Source organism: Diceros bicornis, chromosome 34, assembly GCF_020826845.1.
Source record: "Diceros bicornis minor isolate mBicDic1 chromosome 34, mDicBic1.mat.cur, whole genome shotgun sequence".
In the NCBI taxonomy this organism is placed as follows: domain Eukaryota; kingdom Metazoa; phylum Chordata; class Mammalia; order Perissodactyla; family Rhinocerotidae; genus Diceros; species Diceros bicornis.
This window is the reverse complement of record NC_080773.1, coordinates 15,203,923-15,223,875: the sequence shown is the minus strand read 5'-3', so window position 1 is coordinate 15,223,875 and position 19,953 is coordinate 15,203,923. Positions and strand designations below refer to the sequence as shown.

The following is a 19,953-nucleotide window of genomic DNA, read 5'->3' as shown; positions in this document are numbered from 1 at the left end:
TCTCCGTACCGTTTTCCATAGAGGCTGCACCAATTTGCATTCCCACCAGCTGTGTATGAGGGTTCCTGTTTCTCCACATCCTCTCCAACATTTGTTGTTTTTTGTCTTGGTGATTATAGCCATTCTAACGGGCGTGAGGTGGTATCTTAGTGTTGTTTTGATTTGCATTTCCCTGATGATTAGTGATGTTGAGCATCTTTTCATGTGCCTATTGGCCATCTGTATATCTTCCTTGGAGAAGTGTCTGTTCATTTCCTCTGTGGCATTGCCTTATTTAATCTCCATTTTACAGATAAGGAAACTGAGGCCCAGGAGTGTTCAGTCATTTTCCCAAGGCCACCCAACCAATCTGTGGCAGGCCTGGGGCTCAAACCCAGGTATGTCTGAATCCAAAGCTTGTGCCCTACTGCCTGGGAACTCTAGGCTCTCAGAACTGTGGAATTTTGGGGCTGGCCCCGTGGCTTAGTGGTTAAGAGTGCGTGCTCTGCTACTGGTGGCCCGGGTTCGGATCCCAGGCGCGCACCGACGCAATACTTCTCCGGGCATGCTGAGGCGGCGTCCCACATACAGCAACTAGAAGGATGTGCAACTATGACATACAACAATCTACTGGGGCTTTGGGGAGAAAAAGGAAAAAAAAAAAGGAGTAGATTGGCAATAGATGTTAGCTCAGGGCCAGTCTTCCTCAGCAAAAAAAAAGGAGGATTGACATGGATGTTAGCTCAGGGCTGATCTTCCTCACAAAAAAAAAAAAAGGAACTGTGGAATTTTAACCTTGGAACCCTGTTAGAATCTTCTCATTCATCACCTTTGGTTTACAAAGGAGGGCCTGGGGCCAGAGTCAGGACGTCACTTGTGCAAAGTCATCCACCCAGGCGTAGCAGGTGCAAGGTATGAGGGGGAAGCCAGAGGCATGGGTGGGAACCTCTCCCTGTTGAAATTCTGATGCCAAGAACTTTGGCACAGTTTCTTTTGAAGATAAACACCTATGGCAACAGCTGAATGAGTTCCTTAATCTTTTGAGACATTTCTCCAGGAGGCAGGTGCGTGGCTGAGGTGACTTCAGGGCCCAAACCAGATGCTACAACAGCTTGGATTCTCTTCCAGGGCTGAATGAGCAGGGGCTGGATGATCTCACGGTCAGTGGACATTCCAGGAGAGTACAAAACAGCAGTCTGAGCCCCGACCACTGGTCCAAACAGACTGCTGATCCACGTCCTGGAATGAATCTTAACCCTGGATCTACACTGAACCCTAAATCCAGCCACAGAGGGAAATCCAGGGAGGGGGGACAGCCTGGGCAAAGACCAGGAGGTGAGACATATGTGGTCTGATTGGGGGGACTGGGCTGTTTAGGACAGAGGGACTCCCCAACTCTTTGTTGCCGCAAAAGCCAATGCAGAGGTTTGGAAGGGAAGAGGCAGAGGCCAGGGATCAGTCAGGGACAGGGCCTCCCTTTTGTCCCATTTCAGAACAACCTCATACTTGGGTGTCTGAGTTTCCTATTGCTGCAAATTACCACCAGTTTAGAGGCTTGAAACAACACTAGTTTATTCTTTCATAGTTCTGGAAGTCATGTCTGAAATGAGTTTCCAGGGGCTAAAATCAAGGTCTCAGCAGGGCTGGTTCCTTCTGGAGGCCCCAGGGGAGAGTCTGTTCCCTGCCTCTTCCAGTATCTAGAGGCTGCCCATGTTCCTCAGCTCATGGCTGCGTCATGCAATCTCTGCTTCCACTGTCACATCTCCTCTGACTCTGAGCCTTCTGCCTCCCTCTTATAAGGACACTTATGATGACAATGGGCCACCAGGATAATCCAGAATCATCTCCCCATCTCAAGGTCTTTAATTTAATCACACCTGCAAAGTCTCTTTTACCATGGGCATCTTTGGGGGAAAGGGGCATTATTCAGCCTCCCACACCAGACAAAGTAGATCCAAGGACCTCGGTCTCCTGCGGAATTCCTTCAGGAACCAAATCCTGGGATGGCTTCCGGGAGAGATCCCCTCAGCACTCACTCTCTTCTCCGCCCCACAGTTCCTCAGTGGAGTTGATCCCCATTTCTAGTTAAATCAATATTGAGTGCTTACATTATTACGACTATGTAATCGAGTTCACAGCTGGGCCATGTAGCGACCTACAGCTACTTTTCTTTCTCCTACAGGCTTGTTTTTCCTAAAGCTAATAACTGCTTTGTCTTTCATTTTCTTACTTTTCTAAGCACTTGTCAGTATTTCAACCCTAGATTCTGACATGACCATGAAACTCTCACCATGATCAGGCACCTCAGAGAATCATCCTCATGACACTCAAAAGAACCTCACGGCTCAGCTTGGAAGGACGCTGAGAAACCAACTCATTTTTTTGAAAACTGATAAATAAGGGAAAGAATCAAGCATTTCTGTTGCGTTTTCTATCAAACTGTACTTCAAGACCTTCTGTCTCTTTTTTTGAATAATTTTATTTATTTATTTATTTTTCCCCCAAAGCCCCACTAGATAGTTGTATGTCATAGTTGCACATCCTTCTAGTTGCTGTATGTGGGACGTGGCCTCAGCATGGCCGGAGAAGCGGTGCGTCCGTGCACGCCCGGGATCCGAACCCGGGCCGCCAACAGCGGAGCACGCGCACTTAACCGCTAAGCCACAGGGCAGGCCCGAAGATCTTGGTTCTTAATGATATTAATGTAATATCATTATGTTAACATAATAATTATTATCATTATCATTAACATAAATTATTATTTATCTGCTTTATCCTCTCTAATCATCTACATCTATTTATGCATCAATATCATATGTCTATACCATACTTATATCACATATATTGAAATCATCTACCTGTATGTCATCTACATCTATACTATATATATATATCTTTATAGTATAGATATCTATGTCTATACCATCTTTCTATATCAGTATCATTTATGTATATAAGCTAATATTGTACATCCATATCTGTAATCTATATTTATATCTAATAGTTTTCAGAATAACATCAATATTATTACTATATAATTAATGAAGACCATTTAATATGTTTTTCTGGTTCTTTTCATTTTTAGGGAGGTACAGTCAAGCTATTGGGTCCAGATAGTACACACATTCACCGATTCACACTTGTACACCGCATCCCAACAACACAGGTACCCAGTTGGGGCCCAGACCTGCCCTTGATGCATCTGTTTGGAGAGACTTGCGTACACCCAGTCTTTCATACTCGGAAGCCTCCAGGTTATTCAGATTCCAGCTGTCTCAGACTTTCAACTGCCTTTCACCTAGAACCTTACACAGACCCATCCAAGCATTCACGGACCCCAGACTCACTGAGACCCAGACACGACATGCACAGGGGCACGCTCTCTCCCACACACAGACCAAAGTCCTTTCCAGCCATAACAGGTATCGTGCCAGGGCTCTATAACTCTCTCCAGCCTAGCACCCTCCCTTTTTTTTTTTTTTTTATTGATGTTTTAATGGTTTCTAACACTGTGAAATTTTGGGTTGTACATTTTTGTTTGTCCGTCACCATATATATGACTCCCTTCACCCCTTGTGCCCACCCCCCACCCCCACTGCCCCTGGTAACCACAGTCCAGTTTTCTCTGTCCATGTGTTGGTTTATATTCCACATATGAGTGAGATCATACAGTGTTTGTCTTTCTCTTTCTGGCTTATTTCACTTAACATAATACGCTCCAGGCCCATCCATGTTGTTGCAAATGGGACGATTTTGTCTTTTTTTATGGCTGAGTAGTATTCCATTATATATATATACCACATTTTCTTTTCTTTTTTTTTTTTTTTTTGTGAGGAGATCAGCCCTGAGCTAACATCCGCCAATCCTCCTCGTTTTTAGCTGAGGAAGACGGCCCTGGGCTAACATCGGTGCCTATCTTCCTCCACTTTATATGGGACGCCGCCACAGCATGGCTTACCAAGCAGTGCGTCGGTGCACGCCCGGGATCCGAACCAGCGAACCCCGGGCCGCCGCAGCGGAGCGTGCGCACTTAACCGCTTGCGCCACCGGGCCGGCCCCACCACATTTTCTTAATCCAGTCGTCAGTCGAGGGACACTTAGGTTGCTTCCACTTCTTGGCTATGGTGAATAATGCTGCAAGGAACATAGGGGTGCATAAGCCTCTTTGGATTGTTGATTTCAGGTGCGTTGGATAGATTCCCAGTAGTGGGATGGCTGGATCATAGGGCATCTCTATTTTTAATTCTTTGAGGAATCTCCGTACCGTTTTCCATAGAGGCTGCACCAATTTGCATTCCCACCAGCTGTGTATGAGGGTTCCTGTTTCTCCACATCCTCTCCAACATTTATTGTTTTTTGTCTTGGTGATTATAGCCATTCTAACAGGCGTGAGGTGGTATCTTAGTATTGTTTTGATTTGCATTTCCCTGATGATTAGTGATGTTGAGCATCTTTTCATGTGCCTATTGGCCATCTGTATATCTTCCTTGGAGAAGTGTCTGTTCATTTCCTCTGCCCATTTTTTGATCGGGTTGTTTGTTTTTTTGTTGTTCAGTTGTGTGAGTTCTTTATATATTATGGAGATCAACCCCTTGTCAGATGTATGTTTTGCAAATATTCTCTCCCAGCTGGTTGGTTGTCTGTTCATCTTGATTCTGATTTCATTTGTCTTATAAAAGCTCTTTAATCTGATAAAGTCCCACTTGTTTATTTTTTCTTTAGTTTCCCTAGTCTGGGTAGGCATGTCATCCGAAAAGATTCCTTTAAAACCAATGTCAAATAGTGTGTTGCCTATATTTTCTTCTATGAGTTTTATAGTTTCAGGTCTCACCTTCAGGTCTTTGATCCATTTTGAGTTAATTTTTGTGAATGGCGATAGCACATGGTCCACTTTCATTCTTTTGCATGTGGCTGTCCAGTTTTCCCAACACCATTTATTGAAGAGACTTTCCTTTCTCCATTGCATGTTCTTAGCACCTTTGTCGAAAATTAGCTGTCCGTATATGTGTGGTTTTATTTCTGGGCTTTCAGTTCTGTCCCATTGATTTGTGTGTCTGTTTTTGTACCAGTACCATGCTGCTTTGATTACTATTGCTTTGTAGTATGTTTTGAAGTCGGGGATTGTGATGCCTCCTGCTTTGTTCTTTTTTTTTAGGATTTCTTTAGCTATTCGGGGTCTTTTCTTGCCCCATATAAATTTTAGTATTCTTTTTTCTATTTCTGTGAAGAATGTCATTGGGATTCTGATTGGGATTGCATTGAATCTGTAGATTGCTTTAGGTAATATAGACATTTTAACTATGTTTATTCTTCCAATCCACGTGCATGGGATATCTTTCCATTTCTTTATGTCATCATGGATTTCTTTCAATAATGTCTTGTAGTTCTCATTGTATAGGTTCTTCACCTCCTTGGTAAGATTTATTCCTAGGTATTTTATTCTTTTTGATGCAATTGTAAATGGTATTATCTTTTTGAGCTCTCTTTCTGTTAGTTCATTATTAGCATATAGAAATGCAACTGATTTTTGTAGATTGATTTTGTACCCTGCAACTTTGCTGTAGTTGTTGATTGTTTCTAATAGTTTTCCAACAGACTCTTTAGGGTTTTCTATATATACAATCATGTAATCTGCAAATAGTGAGAGTTTCACTTCTTCATTACCTATTTGGGTTCCTTTTATTCCTTTTTCTTGCCTAATTGCTCTGGCCAAAACCTCCAGTACTATGTTGAACAGGAGTGGTGAGAGTGGGCAGCCTTGCCTCGTTCCTGTTCTCAGAGGAATGGCTTTCAGTCTTTCCCCGTTGAGTATGATGTTGGCTGTGGGTTTGTCATATATGGCCTTTATTATGTTGAGGTACTTTCCTTCTATTCCCATTTTATTGAGAGTTTTTATCATAAATGGATGTTGTATCTTGTCAAATGCCTTCTCTGCATCTATTGAGATGATCATGTGGTTTTTCTTCTTTGTTTTGTTGATGTGATGTATCACGTTGATTGATTTGCGGATGTTGAACCATCCCTGCGTCCCTGGTATAAATCCCACCTGATCATGGTGTATGATCTTTTAATGTATTGTTGTATTCGGTTTGCCAATATTTTGTTGAGGATTTTTGCATCAATGTTCATCAGCGATGTTGGCCTGTAATTTTCTTTCTTTGTATTGTCTTTGTCTGGTTTTGGTATCAGGGTGATTTTGGCCTCGTAGAATGATTTAGGAAGTGTTCCATCTTCCTCTGTTTTTTGGAATAGTTTGAGAAGGATGGGTATTAAATCTTCTTTGAATGTTTGGTAAAATTCACTGGAGAAGCCATCTGGTCCTGGACTTTTATTTTTTGGGAGGTTTTTGATTACTGTTTCAATCTCTTTACTTGTTATTGGTCTATTCAGATTCTCCATTTCTTCTTGGTTCAATTTTGGGAGGTTGTATAAGTCTAAGAATTTATCCATTTCTTCTAGATTGTCCAATTTGTTGGCATATAATTTCTCATAGTATTCTCTTATAATCCTCTGTATTTCCATGGTATACGTTGTAATTTCTCCTCTTTCATTTCTAATTTTATTTACTTGAGCCTTTTCTCTTTTTTTCTTAGTAAGCCTGGCTAAGGGTTTGTCGATTTTGTTTATCTTCTCGAAGAACCAACTCTTTGTTTCATTAATCCTTTCTACTGTTTTTTTGGTTTCAATTTCATTTATTTCTGCTCTGATTTTTATTATTTCTCTCCTTCTGCTGGCTTTGGGCTTTGTTTGTTCTTCTTTTTCTAGTTCTGTTAGGTGTAATTTAAGGTTGCCTATTAGAGCTTTTTCTTGTTTGTTAAGGTGGGCTTGTATCGCTATGAGTTTCCCTCTCAGGACCGCTTTTGTTGCATCCCATATGGTTTGATATGGTGTATTATCATTTTCGTTTGTTTCCAGATAGTTTTTGATTTCCCCCTTAATTTCATCAATGATCCATTGGTTGTTCAGTAGCATGTTGTTTAATCTCCACATTTTTGTCACTTTCCCAGTTTTTTTTTCATGGTTCATTTCCAGTTTCATAGGCTTATGGTCTGAAAAGATGCTTGTTATGATTTCAATCTTCTTAAATTTATTGAGGCTTGCTTTGTTTCCCAACATATGGTCTATCCTAGAGAATGTTCCATGCGCGCTTGAGAAGAATGTGTAGTCAGCTGTTTTTGGATGGAGTGCTCTGTATATGTCTACTAGGTCCACCTCGTCCAGTTTTTCATTTAAGTCTACTATTTCTTTACTGACTTTTTGTCTGGATGATCTATCCATTGCTGTAAGTGGGGTGTTAAGATCCCCTACTATTATTGTGTTGTTGTTGATTTCTCCTTTTAGGTTTGTTAATAGTTGTTTTATGTACATTGGTGCTCCTATGTTGGGTGCATATATATTTATAAGTGATATGTCTTCTTGATGGAGTGTCCCTTTTATCATTATATATTTCCCTTCTTTGTCTTTCTTAACCTGTTTTATCTTGAAGTCTACTTTGTCTGATATGAGTATGGCAACACCTGCTTTCTTTTGTTTGCCATTAGCTTGGAGTATTCCATCCTTTCACTCTGAGCCTGTGCTTGTCTTTAGTGCTAAGATGTGTTTCCTGAAGGCAGCATATTGTTGGGTCTTGCTTTTTAATCCATCCTGCCACTCTGTATCTTTTGATTGGAGAGTTCAATCCATTTACATTTACGGTAATTATTGATATATGAGGGCTTAATGTTGCTGTTTTGTCACTTATTTTCTGGTTCTTTTGCATTTCCTTTGTTTCTTGTCCCATTTGTTTTGGACTGCCAATTCAGTTTGGTTGTTCTGTCTTATGACTCTTCTAGTTTTCTCTTTGTTTATCATATGTGGTTTTGTTTTGATTATTTGTTTAGTGGTTACCTTGAGGTTTGGGCAAAAAATCTTGTGTATGAGATAGTCCATTATCTGATGGCCTCCTATTTCCTTATACTAAGTCAATTCAGTCACTTTCCTCTTCTCCTTGTAAGTTGTTCTTGTTATACCTTATTCTATCTTGTGTTGTGGCTGTGTGTTTACAGTGATGAGGTTAAATTTATTTTTGGTGAATTTCTTCCTTTGATCTTTGAATTTAGTATTTAAGTGGTTGCTAACCTATTCCGGTAAAGATCTACTATTTTTCTGAGTTTGTCTACCTACTTTTCTCCTTGTTCCAAGCTTTGTGTTCCCTTTCTCTTCTTTTTTTCAGGCCTGAGGGCCTTCTTGAGTATTTCTTGTAGTGGGGGTCTCATGGCCATGAACTCCCTTAGCTTTTGTTTATCTGGGAGAGTTACTATTTCTCCATCATATTTGAAGGATATTTTTGCTGGATAGAGTACTCTTGGCTGAAAGTTTTTGTCTTTCAGTATTTTGAATATATCATTCCAGTCTCTTCTAGCCTGTAAAGTTTCTGTTGAGAAATCCGCTGAGAGCCTGATGAGAGTTCCTTTGTACGTTATTTTTTGTTTTTGTCTAGCTGCCCTTAATATTGTTTCTTTGTCGTTGACCCTGGCTAGCCTTACCACTAGGTGTCGTGGTGAAGGCCTTTGTCTGTTAATATATATAGGTGTCCTATTGGCTTCGCTTGCTGTTATTTCCTGCTCCTTCCCCAGATTTGGGAAATTCTCAGCTATTATTTCCTTGAATAGGCTCTCTGTTCCTCTTTCCCTCTCCTCTCCCTCAGGAATACCTATAATTCTTATGTTACATTTTCTAATAGAGTCAGATATTTCTTGGAGTCTTTCTTCATTTCTTTTTAGTCTTAGTTCTCTCTCCTCTTCCATCTGGAGTATATCTGTATTCCTATCCTCTAAAGTACTAATTCTTTCCTCCATATTGTCAGCTCTGTTCTTTAAAGATTCCAGATTCTCCTTTATCTCCTCCATTGTGTTCTTCATCTCCATCAGCACTGATTGGTTTTTCTTTATGATTTCAATCTCTTTTGTGAAGAAACTCCTAATCTCATTGAATTGTTTGTCTGTGTTGTCTCGTATTTCATTGAGTGTTTTTATGATAGCTATTTTGAAATCTCTGTCATTTAGTTTATGGATTTCTGTGTCTTCGGGGTTGATTTCTGGGTGCTTGTCATTTTGTTTCTGGTCTGGTGATTTCATATATTTTTGCATTGTGGTTCCTGTGTTGGTTTTGTTTTTCCTCATCCTGGAAATCTCTGGTTGCAATTTCCACCTGCCGCCACTGTCTGGTGGTAAAGGGCTGTGTAGTCTAAGCCCCCTGCGCTCTGCCCGGTTTTTCTGCTGCGATCCGCAGTTTTGTTTTTTTTGTTTTTTTTTTCCCGCTGCGATCCACGGGTCCAGTCGTTTGATCAGGTCTGCCGCGGATCGCTTGGTCTGGTCTGTCGCAGATAACTTGGTCTGGTCTGCCGCGGATCGCTAGGTCTGGTCTGGTCGGTTGAGCTGCAGAGTCCGGTTTGCGGGGAGAGGGGAGCTCTCTCTTTTGCTCTCTGGGTCCCTGACGTGGGAGGCTTCTCGTTTGCCCCTCTTTATCTGCTCTCTGGGGTGCTCAGATGTTGATGGTAGCCCCGTGGCTCCTCTGAGTCCTCTGTGCCGGAGTTTCCCACTGGTTGAGAGAGTCCGAAGAGCCACGGTTTCCCCGCCGAGGGCCACCCCTCCCCCCTCTCTGGGAGCCGTGCAGACCGGGATCGCTGATCTGATGGGGAGGGAGAGGAGTTCTCCTTACCTCTCCCCACTTCCTCCGGGGGCCCAGCACGTTCCGCTCTCAGATGTACGGCAGTGTGGATCCCTCCGCTCTAGCTTTTCACTGTCTGGGATTCCGTTGTTGGTCTGTGACTGTTCCTTTTGTTGTGTCTTGTCGGGGGAAGAGTTCACAGGAAAGCTCACCCCGCCATGATGCTGACGTCTCTCTCCCTTTTTTTAAATTTAAATTTTATTTTTTAGTGATTTTATTGAGGTCATATTGGCTTATAACACTGTGTAAATTTCAGGTGTACATTATTATGTATTTGTTTCTGTATAGACTACGTTGTGTTCACCACCAATAGTCTAGTTTTTATCCATCACCATACGTATATACCCCTTTATCCCTTTCACTCTCCCCCTACCCCTTCCCCTCAGGTGACCACTAATCCACTCTCCCTATCCATGTGTTTGGATATGAGTGAAATCATATGATATTTGTTTCTCTCTGTCTTTATTTCGCTTAGCATAATACCCTCCAGGTCTATCCATGTTGTTGCAAATGGCACAATTTGGTCTTTTTTTCTGGCTGAGTAGTATTCCATTGTATGTATGTATGTATATGTGTGTGTATATATATATATATATATATATATATATATATATATATATATATACACACACACCACATCTTCTTTATCCATTCATCCATTGATGGGCATTTGGGTTGCTTCCACATCTTGGCTATTGTGAAGAATGCTGTGATGAACATAGGGGTGCATAAATCTCTTTGAATTGTTGATTTCAAGTTCTTTGGATAAATACCCAGTAGTGGGATAGCTGGATCATGTGGTATTTCTATGTTTAACTTTTTGAGAAATCTCATGCTGTTTTCCATAGAGGCTGCACCCGTTTGCATTCCCACCAGCAGTGTATGAGGGCTCCCTTTACTCCACATCCTCTCCAACTTTTGTTATTTCTTGTCTTGTTAATTATAGCCATTCTGACGAGCACCCTCCCTTTTATCCTCACCTCCAGTCTTGTGCTTCCTTCCAAGGATCAGAGCCTCTGGACCACCAGGCGGCGCTGTGAGCCCACAAATGCCTGCTCTAGCTGAAGCGCTGAGTGGGAGGGTGGAGGGATAGAGGAGGAGAACAGGACAGAGATGGCTAGAGTGGGAGCAGGCAAGACATGGACAGAGAGATAATAATAAAAAGATCTTATTTAATTCTCACAAATCCTGAGGGAACTACACTTATGATCCCCACTTTACAGATAAGGAAACTGAGGCTCAGAGAGGTGACATAACTGCTGAAGGTCACACAGCTCAGAAGCAACAGAGCCAGGTTTGAACCTAGATGATCTGGGAACAAAGCCTTTTCTCTGCAGGTGGGTGGGGCTTTCAGCTGATCAAAATGGTCTGTGTGACAATAGCGATAATAATACTGATGATAGCAACAACATCAGTAGCTAATATTTATGGACAGCTTCTTACACGCCAGGACTTGTGATCAGCCCTTCGCTTACGTGTCTTGCTAAATCTTCACAATATCACTGCAAAGTAGGTAGCATTTCATTTCCATTTTAAATGGAGAAAGTGAAAATTCGCTCATAATGAGAAAGTAAAAATGTGCCCTGCTATTCATCAGGTTGGAATAACAGAGGGATAAAGCCAGGTGCAACGTTAAGAGGAAATGGTCACCCTGTAACTTTAAAGTGTCATAATGACTCACTGCTTGGAGTGACTAGTGCCTTCTTTTTTTTTTTTTTTTTTTTTATAAGGAGATCAGCCCTGTGCTAACATCTGCCGATCCTCCTCTTTTTTTTTTTTTTTTTTTTTTTGCTGAGGAAGACTGGCCCTGGGCTAACATCCATGCCCATCTTCCTCCACTTTATATGGGATGCCGCTGCAGCATGGCTTGCCAAGCAGTGCGTTGATGCACGCCCGGGATCCGAACCGGCAAACTCCGGTCCGCCGCAGCAGAGCGCGCTCATTTAACCACCTGCGCCACTGGGCCGGCCCCTAGTGCCTTCTTACTCACTGAGAAAACCTTGTTTTCTGAAATCATAGGTGATCAGAAATTTTGCTGTTTGAAATTATAACAGTCAGAATGAAACATCCCACCCCTTCCTGGTGGATCTAAGGCTCTTGGACACAGAGAAGCAGCCTCCTTTTCCAACCCAGGTGCAGGACTTTAGATAAAGGATTTCTGAGTACACAATTCTACACTTAACTTTGAGAGTTCCACGTTAACAAGACCCTTGTTTTCACGTCCACTTCTCAGTCCAGACCTGATGTTGATCCTTCTACACACAGCCCTGCTTTGAGCCTATGAAAACACTGCTTCATTTAAATTTCACCTAAATGCCACTCTCCCCCAAATCCTATGATACCTGCATCTTTTCCTTTGTCTGGTGAGATGCTCCATGGTCCCTGTAGGGTGCGCCCTCTCTCCCTCATTGCAATGGGTCAATGAGCCTCACATAGGCTAGGACAAAATGTAAGTCTGTGTGTGTGTGTGTGTGTCTGTGTGCGCGCTTCTGAGTGAAATACATGAGCAATTACTGCGCTGTCATCATGGAGAACTGACTGGGTGTTGTATGTTTCTGAGTGTGTCTGTGTGTGTGTATTGCTCTGACTAAATTTCTGTACAAAGTACAGTAGAAATGACTCTGCTCTGTATTTTCACCTCCCTCTTCGTTTTTGTAGGCACAGCACTTTACCCTTTACATCTGTTATTAGCACGAAATCAGACAAGCCTCTGTTGTATTTATCTCTAGATCAACTCATCTAAAAACCTAGTTAGACAAAACTGATTTGTCCAAAATTTTTATTTATCAAATTTGCTTTATTTCAGAAGTACCGAATATCATTGCCAGCATCATCGTCACAAACAACAACAGCCCCATTTATTGTTCACAATAACGATAATAATGCTACCACCCACAATAGCTCGCATTTGCTGGGGCTCCGTCTGGAGGGATGATTAGGAGGGTCCAGCTCCAGGTTTGATGTTTAACTCCCTGTGTGACCTTGGATAAGTCACTCAACTTCTCAATGCCTCGGTTTCCTCATCTGCAAAGTAGAAAGATAATAGTTGCTATGTCATAGGGTTGAGGTGAGAATGAAATGAGGGAATAAGATCCATGCCTGGCACATTGCAGTGCTGTATATGTGTTAATGATATTATTATTGGGACTTCTGGCATGCCAGGCACTGTGTCAGCCACTGGTGAGCTGCCATCTTATTTTATCTCTATTTTATAGACGAGAAGATGGAGGCTTAGAGAGTGTAAATTCTTTCGTGAGGGACATCCAAGGACTTGAGTGGCAGAGGTAGGGCCATGTGCAGCAAATAATTAATTCGACAGGTTTAGGGTGCTCAAATCCTGCACATTCCAAAGAAAGGACTGGTCTTTGACTAGCATTTTGAACTAGATAGCAGACATCAGGACATTTCACCCCCAAACACTAAGCATCAATATCATTACCTAAAACTGAATATTTGTATATGTTTTTAAGGTAAAATGGACATAGAATAAAATGCATGATATAGAACACCATCATCACTTCAAAAAGTTGTCTCATGTCCCTTCCCAGTCAGTGTCCCAGAAACAACCACTGTTGTGTTTTTCTCCCCACATAAATTAGTTTTATGTGTTCTAGAACTTCAAAGAAATGGAATTATACCCCATGTGTTCTTCTTCTTCTTTTTTTTTTTTTGGTGAGGAAGATTAGCTCTGAGCTAACATATGTTGCCGATCCTCCTGTTTTTGCTGAGGAAGATTGGCCCTGGGCTAACATCCATGCCCATCTTCCTCTACTTTATATGTGGGACGCCTGCCGCAGCATGGCTTGATGATGAGCAGTGTGTAGGTCCTTGCCCGGGATCCAAACCAGTGAACCCCAGGCTGCTGAAGTGGAACGTGCAAACTTAACCACTACGCCACTGGGCTGGCCCCATGTGTTCTTTTTAAGACTTGTTTTAGTCAGCATGATTTTGAAATTCATCTGCTGTTGTTGCATGTTGTCCAACTTTTTTTTTTTTTTTTGCAAGGAAAGATTCACCCTGAGCTAACATCTGTTGCCAATTTTCCTCTTTTTTTTTTCCCCTCCCCAAAGCCCCAGTGCATGGTTGTATATCCTAGTTGTAAGTTGTTCTCATTCTCCTATGTGAGCCGCCATCACAGCATGGCAACTGACAGATTGGGTGGTGTGTTTCCATGACCAGGAAGTGAACCCCGGGCCGCTGAAACAGTGAGCACCGAACTTAAACCACTAGGCCATCAGGGCTGGCTCTTGTCTAACTTTTAAGAAACTTCCAAAAAGTTTTTCTAAGCAATTGTACCATTTTATGCATCCATGAGTAATGCATGAGAATTCTGGTGATCCTTGCCAACATTTGGTGTTGTCTGCATCTTTCAGTTTCACCATTCTAGTGCGTGTGTAGTGGTTAGCTGCTTGGTTTTAATTTGTATTTTCTTGATGACTAATGATATTAAACAGTTTTTCATACGCCTATTGGCCATTTTTTGTTGGATCTTTTTTCTTATTGAGTTGTAGTTCTTTATGTATTCAAGACATAAGTCTTTTGTGAGATATATGTATTCTGTTTCTCCGCATCTGTGGCTTGTCTATTTATTTTCTTAATGGTGCTTTTTGATGAGCAGAAGTATTATTTTGGACTCAGTCCAGTTTATCAATTTTTTTTAACGGTTGTGATTTTTGTGTCCTGCAGAAAAAAATTTGTCTACCCCAAGGTTACGAAGATTTTTATATATCTTTTATATAAAAGTTTTATGGTTTTAGCTTGTACTTTCAAGTCTTTGATCCATTTCAAGTTAATTTTTGTATGTAATGTGAAGTAAAAGGCAGGGTTTCTTTTGTTTCCACGGACATTCAGTTGTTTTACCACCATTTGTTGAAAATATTATTGTTTCTCCATTGAGTTATCTTGACCCCTATGTCAAAAATCAATTAATCACATATTTATGGACTTCCTATTCTGTTCCATTTATCTATATTTCTATCCGTATGCCAATACACCTTGTCTTGTTCCCCCCTTTTTTTTTTTCGCTTGAGGAAGATTGTCCCTGAGCTAACATCTATGCCAATCTTCCTCTATTTTGTATGTGGGATGCTGCCACAGCGTGGCTTGATGAGTGGTGTGTAGGTCTACACCTGGGATCTGAAGCTGCAAACCCCTGGCCGCCGAAGCAGAGCACGTGAACTTAACAACTGTGACACTGGGGCAGCCCCCACCTTGTCTTTGTTACTGTAGTTTTATAGTCAATCATGACATCAGGTGGTGTAAATCCTCCAACTCTGTTCTTTTTCAAGATGGTTTGGCTATTGTTGATTCTTTACATTTGCCTATAAATTTTAGTCTCAGCTTGACAAAATCTATTAAATATTCTACAAAAGATAAAGCTTGCCGGGATTTTGATTTTGTTTGGGATTCACTTATTCTGCGAATCAATGGAGTATTGATATCTTAACAATATTGAGTCATCTGATTCTTTTTTTAAATTAATTAATTAATTTAGTGTGTGTGTGTGAGGAAGATCAGCCCTGAGCTAACATCCATGCCAATCCTCCTCTTTTTTTTTTTTAAATTTTATTTATTTATTTTTTCCCCCAAAGCCCCAGTAGATAGTTGTATGTCATAGCTGCACATCCTTTTAGTTGCTGTATGTGGGATGCAGCCTCAGCGTGGCCGGAGAAGCGGTGCATCAGTGTGCGCCCAGGATCCGAACCCCGGCCGCCAGCAGCGAAGCGCGCGCACTTAACTGCTAAGCCACGGGGCCGGCCCCAGTCCTCCTCTTTTTGCTGAAGAAGACTGACCCTGACCCTACGCCATGGGGCCGGCCCCCAAGTCATCTGATTCTTGAACACGGTATATCTTTCCATTTATTCTGTCTTATTCAGTTTCCCTCAATAATATTTTGTGGTTTTCAGTGTACAGGTTTTACACATATTCTATTAAATTTATTCCTTAGTATCGCATGATTTAGATGTGATGGAAAATTATGTGTATTTTATTTCAATACATATGAAAAGTACCCACAGCAAGTGAGTATTGCTCAATGAGTTGTGACAAAGCAAAACCAGCTTAAGGGGCAAAATGTTGCTTCATCCTGAAGCCCCTCTACTGACTCTCCCCACGACCACTACCTCTCCTCTCCCAAAGCAAAGCATTTTCCTGACTTTCACAGCATTTTAGTGTTTGATAAGTGTGTTCAGCATGTTACCTCCTAAGCATGCATCCTTAAATGCCTGTTTTTGTGAACTTTGCATAAACGGAACATGTAATAGATATTGTTTTGCATCTGGCTCCTTTGCTCAAAATTATGTTTCTGAGACTCATCCTTTTTATTGTATAAAACTATAGTTCATTCATTTTCCTTGCTTTATAATAAGCCATTTTATGAATGTATGACAATCTGTTCTGTTCCTTTGCCTTCATTTTTATATAGGTATAATCAGTGTACAGCAAAGTGGGAAGCTTTTAAGCATACTGCCTAATGAGACATGTTCATAATAGATATAGAATTTTTTTGTGCCCTGGACGGCTCTGTCCTGTCCCTTCTCCTGCTGATACCCACCAAACAGAACCACTGTCCTGACCTCTGTCATCTAGAGTTCTGTTGCCTGTTTAAAAACATCACATAAATGGAATCCTATACTATTTATAGTATGCATTCTTTTCTTTTTTTTTGTATTCCAATAAAACTTTATTTATAAACACTTAAATTTGAATTTTATAGAATTTTTAAATGTCATGAAATATTGTTCTTGAGATTTTTTTCCCCATTTATTTTATTTATTTATTTATTTTTATTTTTTTTAATTTTTTGTTTATTGCAGTAACATTGGTTTATAACATTGTAAAAATTTCAGGTGTACATCATTGTACTTCTATTTCTGCATAGATTATATCATGTTCACCACCAAAATACTAATTACAACCCATCACCACACATATGTACCGAATTATCCCTTTCACCCTCCTCCCTCCCCCCTTCCCCTCTGGTAACCACCAATCCAATCTCTGTCCCTATGTGTTTGTTTATTGTTCTTATTATCTACTACTTAATGAAGGAAATCATACAGTATTTGACCTTCTCCCTCTGACTTATTTCACTTTGCATTATACCCTCAATGTCCATCCACGTTGTCACAAATGGCTGGATTTCATCGTTTCTTATGGCTGAGTAGTATTCCATTGTGTATATATACCACATCTTCTTTATCCATTCGTCCCTTGATGGGCACTTAGGTTGCTTCCAAGTCTTGGCTATTGTGAATAACGCTGCAATGAACACAGGGGTGCATGTACCTTTGCAAATTGGTGTTTTCAAGTTCTTTGGATAAATACCCAACAGTGGAATAGCTGGATCATATGGTAGTTCTATCCTTGCTTTTTTGAGGAATCTCCATACTGTTTTCCATAGTGGCTGCACCAGTTTGCACTCCCACCAGCAGTGTATGAGAGTTCCCTTCTCTCCACATTCTCTCCAACACATGTTGTTTCCTGTCTTGTTAATTATAGCCATTCTGACGGGCGTGAGGTGATATCTCATTGTAGTTTTGATTTGCATTTCCCTGATAGTTAGTGATTTTGAACATCTTTTCATGTGTCTGTTGGCCATCTGTATATCTTCTTTGGAGAAATGTCTGTTCAGGTCTTTTGCCCATTTTTTAATTGGGTTGTTAGTTTTGTTGTTGTTGAGATGCATGTGTTCTTTATATATTTTGGAGATTAAGCCCTTATCAGATGTATGGTTTGCAAATATCTTCTCCCAATTGTTAGGTTGTCTTTTCGTTTTGTTGATGGTTTCCTTTGCTGTGCAGAGGCTTTTTAGTTTGATGTAGTCCCATTTGTTTATTTTTTCTATTGTTTCTCTTGCCCGGTCAGATGTGGTGTTTGAAAAGATGTTGCTAAGACCGATATCGAAGAGCGTACTGCCTATGTTTTCTTCTAGAAGTTTCATAGTTTCAGGTCTTACATTCAAGTCTTTAATCCATTTGGAGTTAATTTTTGTGTATGGTGTAAGGTAAGGGTCTACTTTCATTTTTTTGCATGTGGCCATCCAGTTTTCCCAACACCATTTCTTTTTTTTTTTTTTTTTTTTTTTTTACATTTTTATTGATATTTTAATGGTTTCTAACATTGTGAGATTTTGGGTTGTACATTTTTGTTTGTCCTTCACCCCATATATGACTCCCTTCACCCCTTGTGCCCATCTCCCACCCCCCACCCCCACTTCCCGGGTAACCACAGTCCAGTTTTCTCTGTCCATGTGTTTGTTTATATTCCACATATGAGTGAGATCATACAGTGTTTGTCTTTCTCTTTCTGGCTTATTTCACTTAACATAATACGCTCCAGGCCCATCCATGTTGTTGCAAATGGGACGATTTTGTCTTTTTTTATGGCTGAGTAGTATTCCATTGTATATATATACCACATTTTCTTAATCCAATCGTCAGTCGAGGGACACTTAGGTTGCTTCCACTTCTTGGCTATGGTGAATAATGCTGCAATGAACATAGGGGTGCATAAGCCTCTTTGGATTGTTGATTTCAGGTGCGTTGGATAGATTCCCAGTAGTGGGATGGCTGGATCATAGGGCATCTCTATTTTTAATTCTTTGAGGAATCTCCATACCGTTTTCCATAGAGGCTGCACCAATTTGCATTCCCACCAGCTGTGTATGAGGGTTCCTGTTTCTCCACATCCTCTCCAACATTTGTTGTTTTTTGTCTTGGTGATTATAGCCATTCTAACGGGCGTGAGGTGGTATCTTAGTGTTGTTTTGATTTGCATTTCCCTGATGATTAGTGATGTTGAGCATCTTTTCATGTGCCTATTGGCCATCTGTATATCTTCCTTGGAGAAGTGTCTGTTCATTTCCTCTGCCCATTTTTTGATCGGGTTGTTTGTTTTTTTGTTGTTCAATTGTGTGAGTTCTTTATATATTATGGAGATCAACCCCTTGTCAGATGTATGTTTTGCAAATATTCTCTCCCAGCTGGTTGGTTGTCTGTTCATCTTGATTCTGATTTCATTTGTCTTATAAAAGCTCTTTAGTCTGATAAAGTCCCACTTGTTTATTTTTTCTTTAGTTTCCCTAGTCTGGGTAGGCATGTCATCTGAAAAGATTCCTTTAAACCCAATGTCAAATAGTGTGTTGCCTATATTTTCTTCTATGAGTTTTGTAGTTTCAGGTCTCACCTTCAGGTCTTTGATCCATTTTGAGTTAATTTTTGTGTATGGCGATAGCACATGGTCCACTTTCATTCTTTTGCATGTGGATGTCCAGTTTTCCCAACACCATTTATTGAAGAGACTTTCCTTTCTCCATTGCATGTCCTTAGCACCTTTGTCGAAAATTAGCTGTCCGTATATGTGTGGTTTTATTTCTGGGCTTTCAATTCTGTTCCATTGATCTGTGTGTCTGTTTTTGTACCAGTACCATGCTGTTTTGATTACTATTGCTTTGTAGTATGTTTTGAAGTCAGGAATTGTGATGCCTCCTGCTTTGTTCTTTTTCTTTAGGATTTCTTTAGCTATTCGGGGTCTTTTGTTGCCCCATATAAATTTTAGTATTCTTTTTTCTATTTCTGTGAAGAATGTCATTGGGATTCTGATTGGGATTGCATTGAATCTGTAGATTGCTTTAGGTAATATAGACATTTTAACTATGTTTATTCTTCCAATCCACGTGCATGGGATATCTTTCCATTTCTTTATGTCATCGTTGATTTCCCTCAATAATGTCTTGTAGTTCTCATTGTATAGGTCCTTCACCTCCTTGGTAAGATTTATTCCTAGGTATTTTATTCTTTTTGATGCAATTGTAAATGGTATTATCTTTTTGAGCTCTCTTTCTGTTAGTTCATTATTAGCATATAGAAATGCAACTGATTTTTGTAGATTGATTTTGTACCCTGCAACTTTGCTGTAGTTGTTGATTGTTTCTAACAGTTTTCCAACAGATTCTTTAGGGTTTTCTATATATACAATCATGTCATCTGCAAATAGTGAGAGTTTCACTTCTTCGTTACCTATTTGGATTCCTTTTATTCCTTTTTCTTGCCTAATTGCTCTGGCCAAAACCTCCAGTACTATGTTGAACAGGAGTGGTGAGAGTGGGCAGCCCTGCCTCGTTCCTGTTCTCAGAGGAATGGCTTTCAGTCTTTCCCCGTTGAGTATGATGTTAGCTGTGGGTTTGTCATATATGGCCTTTATTATATTGAGGTACTTTCCTTCTATTCCCAATTTATTGAGAGTTTTTATCATAAATGGATGTTG

The 19,953-nt window shown here is 40.5% G+C and overlaps 1 long non-coding RNA gene across 2 annotated transcripts in view; it reads left to right on the top strand.

Annotated features, from left to right (window-relative positions):
- LOC131396878 (uncharacterized) overlaps positions 1-19,953 on the top strand; it is a 63,314-nt gene that overhangs the window by 14,992 nt on the left and 28,369 nt on the right. The window contains exons 4-5 of one of the 2 annotated variants that reach the window (XR_009216694.1): positions 293-377; positions 3,065-3,435. The exons of the other annotated variant lie outside the window; for it this stretch is intronic. This is a non-coding gene — a long non-coding RNA (uncharacterized LOC131396878). Of the gene's footprint in view, positions 1-292; positions 378-3,064; positions 3,436-19,953 lie in introns of those variants that run through there. 2 annotated transcript variants of the gene reach the window in all.